Consider the following 15180-nt stretch of genomic DNA (forward strand, 5'->3'; position numbering starts at 1 on the left):
CAAGCCTGATTTCTCCTTACCCTCTGGCAATATATATGTATTGTATATGCACATATATATATATATACACACACACATACATACATACATGCATGCATGCATACATACATATTCTCATTGCTGTGACCAAATGTGTTTATGGATGAAGGGTTTATTTTAGCTTACAATTTGTTTATGGCAGTGAAAGCACAGTGACAGGAATATACAGCAGCTGGTCACAATGCATCTGCACTAAGGAGGCAGAGGATGGGCACTAGTGGTCAGATTTTTTTCTCCATTTTATTTAGTCTGTATCCCCAGCCCAAGGAAGTATGCCACAGTTACAGTGAATCTTCCCACATCAATTAAACTAATCCAGAAATTCCCTCACAGATATCCCCAGAAATTTCTCTCTTAGATGATTCTAGATCTTATCAAGTTGGCAATGAATATTATCCTTCAAACCAACCTCTGCCTCTCACATGCATGCCTAACATGAGTGATCACCATGATATAACTAAGGAAGCTTTGTAAAGGCAGACCGATAGGAACAATCAATCTTGGACACTGAGCATCCAAAGCCATGAACTAAATAAGCATCTTTTCTTTATAAAGGTCCCAGCACCTTGGTCTCTTAACACTGCAAACAAACTCCAGACCCTTGCACCACTTTGTGCATCTGGCTTTATGTGGGTACTGGGTAGTTGAACCCTGGTCACCAGGCTTTGCAAGCAAGCACCTTTAACCATCGGGCACTCTCTTCAGCCCCAACTCCAGTATTTTCTCAAAACAATGAAAAATAAACTTCTCTATTTGTTATTAAATTTTCTTTAAATAGATAATTATCACATAATGAAACTTAAATAATAAGAAAGTTGGTTTTATACTTATAATTATCATTTTAAATATTACTTATTTGTGTAGTTTCCTATTTCTACCCAATTGCATGTTTTATTATATTATTTATTTTTCTTCTATTAATATTTATTATAATACAAAACTACTGGTGATAGCTTCTGCATGTCTAAAAGTGTCTTTATTCCACCTTAATGATGAAGAGGTAATGTCATGAAGAGAAAAAATTTTAAGTTGACGGTGTTTGTCTATGTGGTTGGTTAACCAATTAATTTTGCTTCCTTTAAAGATAAAATGACTCTACTACTGGTTTCAAATTAATTCATGAGAAATGTATGATTTTTCTTTGTTACTGTACACATAATTTGTTTTTCTGTTCTGACTACAATTAAGGCTTTCTTGTTTAATAGAAATATTGGTTTCTGTGCTCTGCTGGAGGTCCCTGCAGGCTTCATATGGTCAGAATTCATTGGATATCTTGGTTCTGTGGCTTCACAGATTTCATCAAATTTAGAAATTTCTCATTATTCTGTTGGACTCCTAAAGCTCTGGACTCATAGATCCATGTCTTGAGCTAGTACACTTCCTGAAAACTTACTTTAAAAATCAATTGGACAATCATGTCACCCATGTAACTTGTTTACCCTAAGCAGTTGCTGCCAACTGCCTCCTGATATCCAGTGTTTTCAGAACCATTTTTTAATATCTTGTTTATATATCTGTTTATTTTAGGTAAGAGAGTAAGTTCTGTACTTTACTTCAACTGACCCAAAAGCTGAAGTTCAATTTCTCGGGTTTCAAAAATTCCCATTTGTAACTTTTTATCTTGTGACATTACTACTAGACATAACTATCTGCATACCTTGGGAACAGTTGAAATTCCTGAAACTTCTTTTCCAGACCTAATCAATAATCTATTTTGTAAATAATACAAATGTAGTTGTGAGAAAAAGTACATTTTATGCCATTGGGACAGAGTTTCACATAAACTTTCTTGAAATTAGTACATGTGTTGTCATTTTGCTTAAAAAAGTTATGATTTGCCCATTTTATCTGTTTCTAAAATAGATACATTCTAATTTATTATATCATGTATTTCTTTTTTTATTTTTTATTTATTTATTTGAGAGCGACAGACACAGAGAGAAAGACAGATAGAGGGAGAGAGAGAGAATGGCCGTGCCAGGGCTTCCTGCCTCTGCAAACGAACTCCAGATGCGCGCGCCCCCTTGTGCATCTGGCTAACGTGGAACCTGGGGAACTGAGCCTCAAACCAGGGTCCTTAGGCTTCACAGGCAAGCGCTTAACCGCTAAGCCATCTCTCCAGCCCATATATCATGTATTTCTTATTTCAGTCATCTTTACTAGCAATGATGAACACAGTCAGTGAAATTAAAAAAAAAAAAACAAAACCCACCTTTGTAGAAAAATCTCACCAGTTGAATGGATAAAGGAGAGGACAGAACATTTAAACTAGAAGACCAGGTAGCAGTACAACAAAAAGAAAGACAAAATAATAGGAAAGTATAATTGGGAATTTCAAGATATTTGGGACACTATGAAAAGATCAACATAAGAATTCAGGGTATAGTAGAAGAATTTCACTCCAAAGGCATAGTAGGCATTTTCAACAAAATCATGGAAGAAAACTTCCCCTGTATTAGGAAAGAGGTGTCAATGCAGATACAGGAATCCTTTAGAACACCAACCAGAAAAAAATCTGGAAAGAACCTCTCCTTGCCATATTATAATTAAACTACCAAACATACAAACCAAAGAAAAAATATTGAAAGCAGTTAGAGAGAAAAATCAAGTTACCTACAAAGGCAAGCCCATCAGGATCACAGCAGATGACTCAACACAAACATTAAAACCCAGAAGGACTTGGAGTGATACATTCCAAGTTCTGAAAGATAACAACTGTCAACCAAGGTTACTTTATCCTTCAAAGCTATCCATTCAAATAGACAGAGAGATAAGTACATTTCACAACAAAAGCAGGCTAAAGGAATGTTTGAAGACAAAACCAGCTCTACAGAAAATAATAGAAAGAATGCTCCATGGTGAAGAGAAAGAAAAGTACACATGTAAGGAACCTGGAAAAAAACAAACAATACTCAAATACCAGTTAATACAAGAGAGCAAAGGTAAAACCCAAAGAAGTACAAAAAATGGCAAAAATAAATACATACCTTTCAATGATATCTCTTAACGTCAATGGACTCAATGCCCCAAACAAAAGACATAGGTGTGTAGACTTGGTTAAACAGCAGGATCCTTCAATTTGTTGCCTCCAAGAAACTCACCTTTTTACAAACAATAGATACTATCTTAGGGTGATAGGATGGAAAACGGTGTTTCAAGTGAATGGGCCTAGAAAACAAGCAGGGGTTGCTGTCCTAATATCTGACAAGGTAGACTTCAGTCCAACATTAGTTAGGAAAGATGAGGAAGGTTACTTTATACTGATTAAAGGCATATTCCAACAGGACATAACAATCCTAATTATATATGCACCTAACATGGGGACTCCCAAATTCATATTACAAATGCTATTACAACTAAGGTCACAGATAACACCAAGAACAGTGGTAGTGGGTGACTTCAACACCCCACTCTCATCAACTGAAATGTCTTCAAGGCAAAAAATAAATAGAGAGACATCTGGATTAAATGAGGTCATAGAAGAAATGGACCTAAGAGATATATACAGGACATTTCATCCAAATGCTTCAGAATACACATTCCTTTGAGCAGCACATGGAACATTCTCTAAAATAGACCATATATTAGGACACGAAGCAAATCTTAACAAATACAGGAAAATTGAAATAATCCCTTGTATTCTATCTGACCATAATGTAATCAAACTACAAAACAAAAGCAAGAAAAGATATAAATAATACACAAAATCATGGAAACTAAACAATGTACTACTAAATGATGAATGGGTCAATGTAGAAATCAAGATGTAAACCAAAAAATCCATAGATTCAAATGATAATGAAAACACAACACACCAAAATCTTTGGGACTCAATAAAGGAAATCCAAAGAGGGAATTGTTAGAGCTTTAAGTGCCTATATTAATAAATTAGAAAGGTCTCAAGTAAACAACCTAATGTTTCACCTTAAACCCTTGAAAAAAGGAGAACAAGGCAAACTGAAAATCAGTAGATGAGAAGAAATAATGAAGATTAGGGCAGAACTTAATGAAATAGAAACAAAAAATAAAAAGTTCAAAAAATCAATGAAACAAAGACTTGGTTCTTTGAAAGGCTAAATAAGATTGATAAACCCTTAGAAAATCTCACCAAAAGAAAGAGAGAAGAGACATACATTATTAACAGGGGTGAAAAGGCCCAAAATGAGGTCAGGAGAAAAGATTGTGTAAAGGAAAAGAGAAGGGAAGGCTAATCAAAATCTAAGAGGATGCAAATAAATCAAATGGAATCCTCTGATTTCAGACAATGGAACACTCAGGAGCAATAGATGATTGTTAGAAAATTTTCAGTGGCAGAGATGGGATACCTCCAGAGAGTTGTTGGCCAGAGAGGTCCCTGATGCCCCCAAAACATTATAGGCCATTGCCGAGGCCCTTGGTTTCCTAACAGGAATGGATGGTAAGACCATATTGCCGAAGACTCCACATACTTGGGCTGCAAGGCCACTGAAAAATCCTGCTGGAACTGAGCTGATAACCTCCTCCATGTAGACCAGCTGACAGAAAGCTGGAAGAAGCCCTCCTACATGTAGTTCAATGGGAGAAAGAGATACCACAAGTGACAATACTCAACAGTGGACACTGCAAGCCTTATAATTGTCCAGACAGGCCAAATGAGCCAACAGGAGCAAAAGTGGCAGATCTATCATGGTGGAAACCAGCTACCCTACAATTGGGCTGGAGGCACTCGCCATGGGGGGGAATACAACCCTGATACTAAAAACTTAAGACAGGGGTAGTCATGAGCCCTAGGGGTGTAACATCTGCTGATGTCTGGAAAAATGTATATACTATGCTTATCAAACTACCCAGTAAGCACTTCTCTTAATATTTATACATTTATATTAATGCTACTCTCAGTTTGGGTAGACAGTCTTCTCTTTTCAGATGACAGTGATTTGGGATGACTCAGAAGGTATCATAGTGCTGGAAAGAAGTGACTGGAGTACTGAGTAACATCTAGATCACACCTTCCAAGGCTCAGGGTCTAATGAGGAAGATGTGGCAGAAAGAATGTAAGAGCCAAAGGAAGGGTAGGACTCCTTACAACATGCTCCTTCAGACACAAAATGGCCTGCACATCCATGACCTCATAGTGCCTGACACTACCTACACAAGACCATCATAAGAGGAGGAAAAGATCATGACATCAAAATAAAAGAGAGACTGATTGATATGGGGAGGGGATATGATTGAGAATGGAATTTCAAAGGGGAAAGTGGGGGGGTATTACCATGGGATATTTTTTATAATCATGGAAAATGTTAATAAAAATTGAGAAAATAATAAAATTAGAGATGAAAAAGGCAGCATCACAACAGATACCAGAGAAACTCCAAAAATCATAGGGACCTACTATAAAAACATATAATCAACTTAATATGAAAATCTGAAAGAAATTGATGATTTCCTTAATTTATATTACCTGCCTTAATTAAATCAAGATGAGATTAATCACTTAAATAGACATGTAGCAAATTTGGAAATCCAAGCAGTTATCAAAAATCTCCCAACTAAGCCGGGCGTGGTGGCACACGCCTTTAATCTTAGCACTTTGGAGGCAGAGGTAGGTGGATCACTGTGAGTTCAAGGCCACCCTGAGACTACATAGTGAATTCCAGGTGTACCTGGGCTAGAGTGAGACCATACCTCGGGGGAAAAAAAAAATCTCCCAACTAAAAGAAGTCTAAGGCCAGATGGATTCACTGATGAATTTTACCAGACATTTAGAACTAACACAATTACTTCTTAAGCTTTTCCATAAAATAGAAAAAGAAGTAATCCTACCAAACTCCTTCTACAAAGCCAGCATCACCCTGATACCAAAACCAGGCGAAAGTAGAACAAAAAAATAAATTTACAGACCAATTTCCCTCATAAACATAGATGCAAAAATTCTCAACAAAATATTGGCAAACAGAATACAAGAATATATCACAAAGATCATTCACCTTGACCAAGTAGGCTTCATCTCATAGATGCAGGGATGGTTCAACATATGCAAATCGATACATATAATACATTACATAAATGGACTGAAGGACAAAATTCACATGAGATGCAGAAAAAGCATTTGAAAAAAAATCCAATATCCCTTCATTATAAAAGTCCTACATACACTGGGAATAGAAGGAACAAATCTCAACATTATAAAGGCTATTTATGAAAGCCTACACCCAACATATTACTAAAAAGGGAAAAAGTGGAAGTTTTTCCACTAAAATCAGGAATAAGACAAGGGTGTCCACTATCCTCACTTTTATTTAATACAGTACAGGAAATCTTAGGCATAGCAATAATGCAAGAGATGCACATAAAAGGGATGCAAATTGGGAAGGAAGAGATCAAGTTATCATTATTTGCAGATGACATGATTCTATACATAAAGGACTCTAAAAACTCTACCAGCAAACTGTTAGAACTGATAAACACCTATAGACATGTAGCCGGATACAAAATTAATACACAGAAATCAGTAGCCTTCCTATATGCTAACAACAAATGCACAGAGGATGAAATCTGAGAATTACTCCCATTCACATTGCATAAATAAATAAGCAAATAAATAGATAAATAAAGTACCTTGGAATAAACCTAACCAAGGAAGTGAAGGATCTCTACAATGAAAATTTTAAAACACTCAAGTGAAAAATTACAGAGGACACTAGGAAATGGAAAGACATCCCTTGTTCTTGGATTGAAAGAATCAATATTGTGAAAATGGCAATCTTACCAAAAGCAATCTGCACATTTAATGTAACCCCCAACATAATTCCATTGGCATTCTTCACAGAAATAGAAAAAACAATCCAAAAATTCATATGGAATCACAAAAAAAAAAAAAAAATCCATGAGTTGTAGCGGAGACCCAATGGAGATGAGAATACTATGAGATGGCTACTTAGGAGAAAATGGAGCTTTTTGGGACTGTGAGTAGCCTAGCTATATGGTGGGGGGGAGTGGAATTGGAATTCCAGGGACTAGTCACTGGTTAGAATTAACTTGGAGACTCATCACTGGTTATAGTTGATGGACTTAGAGCCACAGAGCCTGATGTTTTCCCTCCTTAAGTCTTGTATTGGTTGAATTTTCTTTTGCTATGCCCATTGCCATATTTTGCAGTGTGAATGTTTAGTCTGTGCCATTATGTTGTTGTTGTTGTTGTTGTTGTTTTGCTGTTACAGCTCAGTTAAAAGTATAGCATTGTGAAGCTGACCGCAACAGACTGATTAAAACATTTGCTGACATCTTATATAAATACCTAAATTTTAGTGATGGTTAAACTCAGATGCTCAAAATACTACACAACATTCAAGTAATGTTTACAAAGCAGATTTTATATAGATGATGTATAGGTAAGATACATTTTTAGGGGGTTGAACATGTTAGAATTTAATAGTCTGATCATTGGTGCAAGTATCTAATATCAGAGGCCACATAACCTTGGCACGATAACCCCATATTACCAGTTGGGCTCACATGCTATATTTTTCATTCTTGTATAGCTAATGTAGATAGTTCTTTGTATTATTTTTTCCCACAGTATAAATAATGTCTTCCACTTCCAGTTAAGATGGCAGCATAGGAACCACAGCTAAGCAGCCTAGGGGAGAAAAAGCAAAAAAAAAAACAAAAACAAAAACAAAAAAAAAAAAAACACCCAGTAAATTACACACTTTTACAAAAAAGTGAGGTGTATAAGAAATTAAAATGGCAGCAGAGAAGTAGAAGAGACCCAGATCATCCAGAGCCCACACAGGCAGGCAGAAGCAGCTTGTGCCACAGGAAAAGCCAGATGAGGGGATTTTCTACTAACACTGGAACTCTTTGCAAACTCAAGAAGCATGAAGGGAGAACCACAGTAAACAATGGAGGAGTAGATCACAATGTAGAGGATCTTGCGGACCAGTGAGAGAACTAGAGCCACCATCAACAACCTCTCCAACCCCACTACCAGTGCCCAACTCCAGTGAACAGAACAGCAGTCGAGTGAACTAGCCAGCCTACTTGAACCCACAGTGCAGCAAAGAGGGACCCAAGCAGGAGCTTAGCATAACTTAGACCAATATCATCCCAACTGGGATTACACCAGGTCAGTACCCACCTAATAAACCTGGTATATAGCCCTGAACCAGAAGTGCTAACTACATCTTCCATATCAGGATAAATTATATGTTAAATCTGATGGATGGACAGACTTGCCATTCTTAAATAAGCTATATTTTAGGCTTGTTATTTGTTGCTTCTTGATTTATAGTGGCTTTGTTTCCTCTTCTGTTATACATTAGGGAAGGATCTCACTTGATCACAAGCTGACTTGGAACCCTCAATAGACCAGAAATTGTAACCTCCTTGTTGATAGAGGATCTGGTTGTCATAATACCTACTCTTGCATAAATACCTGTTATGTTTTTCGTTGAAAGTGTACATTGTTTAGTTAAATTTTAGAATCTATTTGTACTTTGTTCCGCTCAGCCTACTTGAATACTCTCATAGCTGGCAAAACCAACACCTACGGCCACTTTTTTCAATACTCTGAGAGTCTGTAGAGCCACACCTACCACCTTAAACTCCTACCCTGAAGATATATAACATCAGATTGACTGATACATGTAATAATACCAAGCTAACTAGAAAATCCAAGCATTAAATTAATCCAAGATGCAAAAATTCGTACATTATAACACAATAAGCACCAAAAATCAAGACAATATAAATCCACCAAAAAGTATTAATGCATCAGAAATGACTTCCAGTGAGATTGAATTAGAGGAAATGCCTGAGAAAGATTTCAAAAGAATGATTATAAATATGTTCAAAGAAGTCAAAGAAGAAATCAAAGTAATGAAAGAGGAAATCAAAGGAATCAAAGATGACAAAGGACACCAATTTAATGAAATAAAGAGGTCAATACTACACATAAATAAGGAAATAGAAATATTATAGAAAAACATTAAGAATTACTAGCAATAAAGAACACAGTTAATAAAATTAAAAAAAAAAAACTCTGTAGAAAATCTCACCAGTAGAATGGTGAAGGAGAAGACAGAATATCTAAACTAGAAGACCATGTGGCAGATATAATACTGTCAAACAAAGAGAAAGACAAACTAATAGAAAAGTATGAATGGGAATTTCAAGATATTCAGGACACTATGAAAAGATCAAACATAAGAATTCAGGGTATAGTAGAATGAGAAGAATTTCACTTCAAAGGCATAGTAGGCTTCTTCAACAAAATCATAGAAGAAAAATTCCCCCAAATTAGGAAAGAGGTGCCAATGTAGATACAGGAATCCTTTAGAAAACCAACCAGACAAAACCTGGAAAGAACCTCTCCTCACCATATTATAATCAAATTACCAAACACACAAACCAAGAGAAAATACTGAAAGCAGTTAGAGAGAAAAATCAACTTACCTACAAAGGCAAGCCCATCAAGATTACAGAAGATTACGCAACACAAACTTTAAAAGCCAGAAGGGCTTGCAATGATGTGTTACAAGTTCTGAAAGATAGCAACTGTCAACAAAGGTTACATTATACTGCAAAGCTATCCATTCAAACATATGGAGAAACAAGGACATTCCATGACAAAAAGCAGACTAAAGAAGTATTTGAAAACAAAACCAGCTCTACAGAAAATACTTGAAAGAACCCTTGATGCTGAAGAGAAAGAAAAGCACACATATAAGGAACCTGGAATAAACAAGCAATACTCAAATACTAGTTAACACAAGAAAGCAAAGGTAAAATCAGAAAAATTACAAAAAAATGGCAAAAATAAATACACACCTTTCAATAATATCTCTTAATATCAATGGCCTCAATGCCCCCACCAAAAGACACAGGATTGCATACTGGGCTAAAAATCAAGGTCCTTCAATTTGTTGCCTCCTAGAAACTCAACTTTCTACAAAGGATGGACACTATCTTAGGGTAAAAAGTTGGAAAACAGTGTTTCAAGCAAATGGACCTAGAAAACAAGCAGGAGTTGCTATCCTAATATCTGACAAGGTAGACTTCAGTACAACATTAGTTAAGAAAGATAAGGAAGGTCACTTTATATTGATTAAAGACCCACTCCAACAAGAGGACATTACAATCCTAAACATATATGCACCTAACATGGGGGTTCCCAAATTCAAAAAAAACACTATTAGAAATAAGGTCACAGATAACACCAAACACAGTGGTAGTGGGTGACTTCAACACCCCACTCTCATCAATTGGTATGTCATAATGGGAAAAAATAAACAGAGAAGCATCTGGACTAAATGAGGTCATAGAAGAAATGGACCTAACAGATATATACAGGACATTTCATCAGAATGCTGCAGAATATACCTATATTTTATAATCATGGAAAATGTTAATAAAAATTAAAATAAAAAAATAAAAAAAGAAGAAACAAAAAAAATTAGGGTAAACCCTTCAATATATTGGTCTTGGCAAAGACTTTCTGAATATAGCCCAGTTGCTCAGGCAATAAAACCACAGATTAACTGCTAGGACATCATGAAATTACAAAGAATTTGTATGGCAAAAGACACTGTGAATAAAGAAAAGAGGCAACCTACAGAATGGGAAAAAATCTTTGCAGCTATACATCTTATATAGGATTAACATCTATGATATTCAAAGAACTCAAAAAAAATAAGTAATAAGAAATCAAACAAGCCAATTAAAAAATGAGCTATGAAACTAAATAGAGTGTTCTCAAAAGAAGAAATAAAGATGCCATATAAGCATCTTAGTCATCATGGAAATGCAGATTAAAACTACATTGAGATTCCATCTCACTCCTGTTAGAATGGCTACCATCATGAAAACAAATGACGATAAATACTGATGAGGATGTGGAAAAAGAGGAACCCTTCTACACTGCTGGTGGGAATGCAATCTTGTCCAGCTATTGTGGAAATGAGTGTGGAGGTTACTAAGACAGCTAAGAATAGATTTACCATATGACCCAGCTATGGCACTCCTAGGCATATATTCTAAGGATTCATCTCATTACCTTAGAGATACTTGCTCAAGCATATTTACTCTCTCTCAATTCACAATAGCTGGAAAATGGAACCAACATAGATGTCCCTCAACTGACAAATGGGTAATGAAGATATGACACATTCATACAATGGAGGTCTACTTAGTGGTAAAGAAAAAACAGGTTATGAAATTTGCAGGAAAATTGATGGATCTGGAAAGGATTATAGTAAATGAGGTAATTGAGGCCCCAAAAGCTAAACATCACATGTTATCTCTCATATGTGGATTCTAGCTACATGTGACTGGACTTCTGTGTGAGTGGGAAGAAAACTCAGTAGCAAATGCTAGTAAGCTAGAAAGGAGATATAAGGGGGAGAGAAAGGAAGGGAGGATGGTACCTAGTAGGATGGTATTGCATGTATGTAAGTAGAAGAATAGCTTAATGGAGGTGAAAAGGCCTAAGTGAGGTCAGGGAAAGAGATTGAGTAAAGGAAAGTTGGAGGGAGGGCTAATAAATATCTAAGAGGTTATAAATAAATCATATGGAAACCTACTTTTTTGGACAATGGAACACTCAGAAGCTGTACAATTTGCTAGAAAATTTTCTGTGACAAGGATAGGATACCTTCCAGTGAGTTGTTGGCCAAGGAGGTCCCTATGCCCCCAAAACATTATAGGCCTTTGCTGAGTTTCCCACCATGTATAGATAGTAAATCCCTGTTGCTGAAGATTCCACATACTTGGGCTTCAAGGCCACTAAGAAATTCTGTTGGAACTGAGCTGATAACCTCCTCCATATAGACCAGGTGACAGAAAGCTGGAAGGAGCCATTCTGCATAGAGTTCAATGGGAAAGAGAGAAATCACCAGTGAAGATACTCAACAGTGGACACTGCAAATTTTATAATTTACCAGCCAGGCCAAATGGGCCAATGGGTGCAATAGTGGCACGTTTGTCATGGTGGAAAGCAACTGCCCTATAATTGAACTGGAGGCCCACTCCATGGGAGGGAATACATCCCTGATACTGAAAACTTCAAACAGGGGTAGTCATGAGCCCTAGGGTTGTAACATCTGCTGCTGTCTTGCTAAATGCATATACTATGTTTATCAAACTGCCCAGCAATCACTTCTCTTAATGTTTGTACCCTTATATTAATGCTACTCTCATTTTTGGTAGAGAATATTCTCTTTGCAGATGGCAGTGACCTTGGGATGACTCAGAAGGCTTCATGGTGTTGGAAAGAAGTGACAGGAGTGCTCAGCACCTCAATTTCTCTATCATACTTTCCAAGGCTCAGGGTCTACTGTAAAAGAGATTGTGGAAAGAATGTAAGAGTAAAGGAAGGGTAGGACTCCTTTCAACATGCTCCCTCCAAACACAAAATAGTCTGGATATCCATGACTTCACAATGCCTGACACTACCTACACAAGACCATCATAATAGGAGAAAAAGATCATGACATCTAAATAAGAGAGAGGCTGAGAGGGGAAAGGGGATGTGATGGAGAATGGAGTTTCAAAGGAAAAGTGAGGGAGGGAGGGCATTACCATGGGGTACTATTTATGATAATGGGATTGTTAATAAAAAATAATTTTAAAACATACAAAAATAAGTAAAATTTGTTAAGAGTAAAAAATATTGTATTTTCCTATGTACTCTCAAATGTCTTTGAACTTCCTACATTTCTCAACATGACCTTGAATATACAATCCTCCTTCCTCACCCTCCCAGGGGCTCAAATTATATTCTTGATCACAACACACAGATTAAGAATAGAGAACAGTTTTATGAGCATGATAGTGTCACAGTTTTAGACCAAATGATGAATTAAACACCATAGCATGTCTAAATTCATACCCATACCTTACTTAGAACAGAGGTAATATATGATTAGGTCATTGGCATAGATCTGGTTCTTTTGTAGATGATATTATTTTGATCAGATACCTTCATGGAAAACATAAAAATTTATTAGTAATTCAAATTTATCTGCTAACATAAATCCAAAGTGGATTCTAAGTGTATTTGTTTTTAATCAATTAATATAAGCCAGATGTTGTCACTCAGATCTATAATTCCAATACTCACAAAGCTGAGGAAGGAGGATTGCTGTGAGTTTTATACAAGCCTGGTATACTTAGTAAGTTCTATAACAGCCTGGGCTGCAGTGTGCTATCCTGTCTCAAAACAAACAAAATAAATGGAAACTTAATATATTGAGAATTTTCTCAAGACAGAAAATCCTTATCAACAAAAGTTGATAATGATAACTTCATTATTAGCATGAAATGGTTATAGTAAGAAGTTCTTTCTTCAGGAAACAACCAGAAGAAACAAGACAAAAAGATAAAGGATCTAAATCGATAATTCACTGAACAGATTATCAAAATGATCAATCAAGTATGTAAAGGGGTGTGACATCAAAGACAAGAGCAATATGAAACAATATAGTATTACTAAAAGGCATTATTGACATTAGTTCTATCTTTTCACATGATCTCTGGTATCTATTAAAGTGATATGCTCCCACCTGGATGTAACAATAATAATACATTTAAAATGTAATAATAGCTCTGAAATGGACACAACTCAAATATTCATCAAGGTGAGAAGCAATATACTCTATTGGAATGGCAACATAGCAATGAAAATGACTTAATCATTTGTTTTTGAGTGAAAAAGGCAGACACAAGAGACAGATACTACATTATTGTTCTTATATAAATTTAGAATATAAGTAGATCTAAAACAGAATTTAGGGTACATACATTTTAGTAAACGTAAAACCAATGTGATTATTGAAAATCATGTCAATGCTTTGGGGTAAAGGGTGAACCAATGATTTGGAGGGAATACAGTATTTCTGAGGTACTGGCCAGTTGTATGTCTTAACATAAGGGTAATTACAGGGATTCTTTCATTCTTTAAAAATCAAATATCCTGTCTTTGATTTGTATATTTTTAAATGTATATCATATCTTGTATAATATATTTTTAAAATAAAATGATCCCTGTTTATATAAGAATAAAATGAACTCTTTGACTAAAGTAATAATAGCACAATGAAAAATGTTTTTAGGAAGATGAATCTGAAATTAAATGCAGGTCAGAGAGGAAAGGGCAAAAACAGGCATGCATGAATCCATTTGAAATAATAGCAACAAGAGTGCTTGAGTAGTTATTGCCTAAGCACAATGAGGATTGGCATATTGTGGTTCTGAAGGAAATGACTTTGTACTTACAGCATTGGAGAAAGATTATTTCACTTGCAGTACTCTTATGTAATATTTAAAATTCATACCATCAGGGGCTGGAGATGACTTAGAGGTTAAGGCACTTGTTTGTGAACCCTAAAAACCCATGTTCTACTCTCCAGCTCCCATGTTAGCCAGACAGACAACAGTGAGGCAAGTGCAAGGTTGCACATGCCCACTAGTTGGCGTAAGTGTCTGGAGTTCAATTGTTGTGTCTGAGGCCCTGGTGCCCCAATTATCTCTCTCATCTCTCTCTGTTTCTCTCTTTCTCTCTCTTGCTCTATCTAAATTAAAAATTTAAATTACAAATTAAAATTAACACCATCAAAAGTAAAAGATCAAATGTAAGATCAAATGTTGAATTAATGAACTACAATATAGCTTTCTTCTCTCTTCTGAAAGGCTAAATTTTGCAGTCATTTAAGTAATTTAGCAGTAGGTCCATACATGGGAAGAAAGAATTACTTTGTTCATCTGTTCATTCACAAAATGAATTCCTCCAGAGTAATCTGCTCAAAACAGAAAAAAAGAGAATTTCTCAAAAAAAATAAGATATGGCATTTGTGACTGTAGTAAGTATATTTTTCAGAACTGTGGCTGTGACTATACCATGTGCGGTAAGGTCTCTATTGCTTCATAGAAATGCATAGTTGTTACAGCCTTTCACTACTTTTGTTTGGTAAATCTAATTCCAAAACACTTGGTTTGTGTTAATTAGGAAGATGCTACTTGAAATGCCATATTTCATAAAACATCTTTGTAACTACAATGTTGATCCCGTCAATCCACTCAAGTAGTATATTTTCTTGCTTTTTAAATTTTATTTTATTTTTCTCAATTTTTATTAACATTTTCCATGATTATAAAAAATAT

The sequence above is a fragment of the Jaculus jaculus genome, chromosome 3 (assembly GCF_020740685.1).
Source record: "Jaculus jaculus isolate mJacJac1 chromosome 3, mJacJac1.mat.Y.cur, whole genome shotgun sequence".
NCBI classification, from domain to species: Eukaryota; Metazoa; Chordata; class Mammalia; order Rodentia; family Dipodidae; genus Jaculus; species Jaculus jaculus.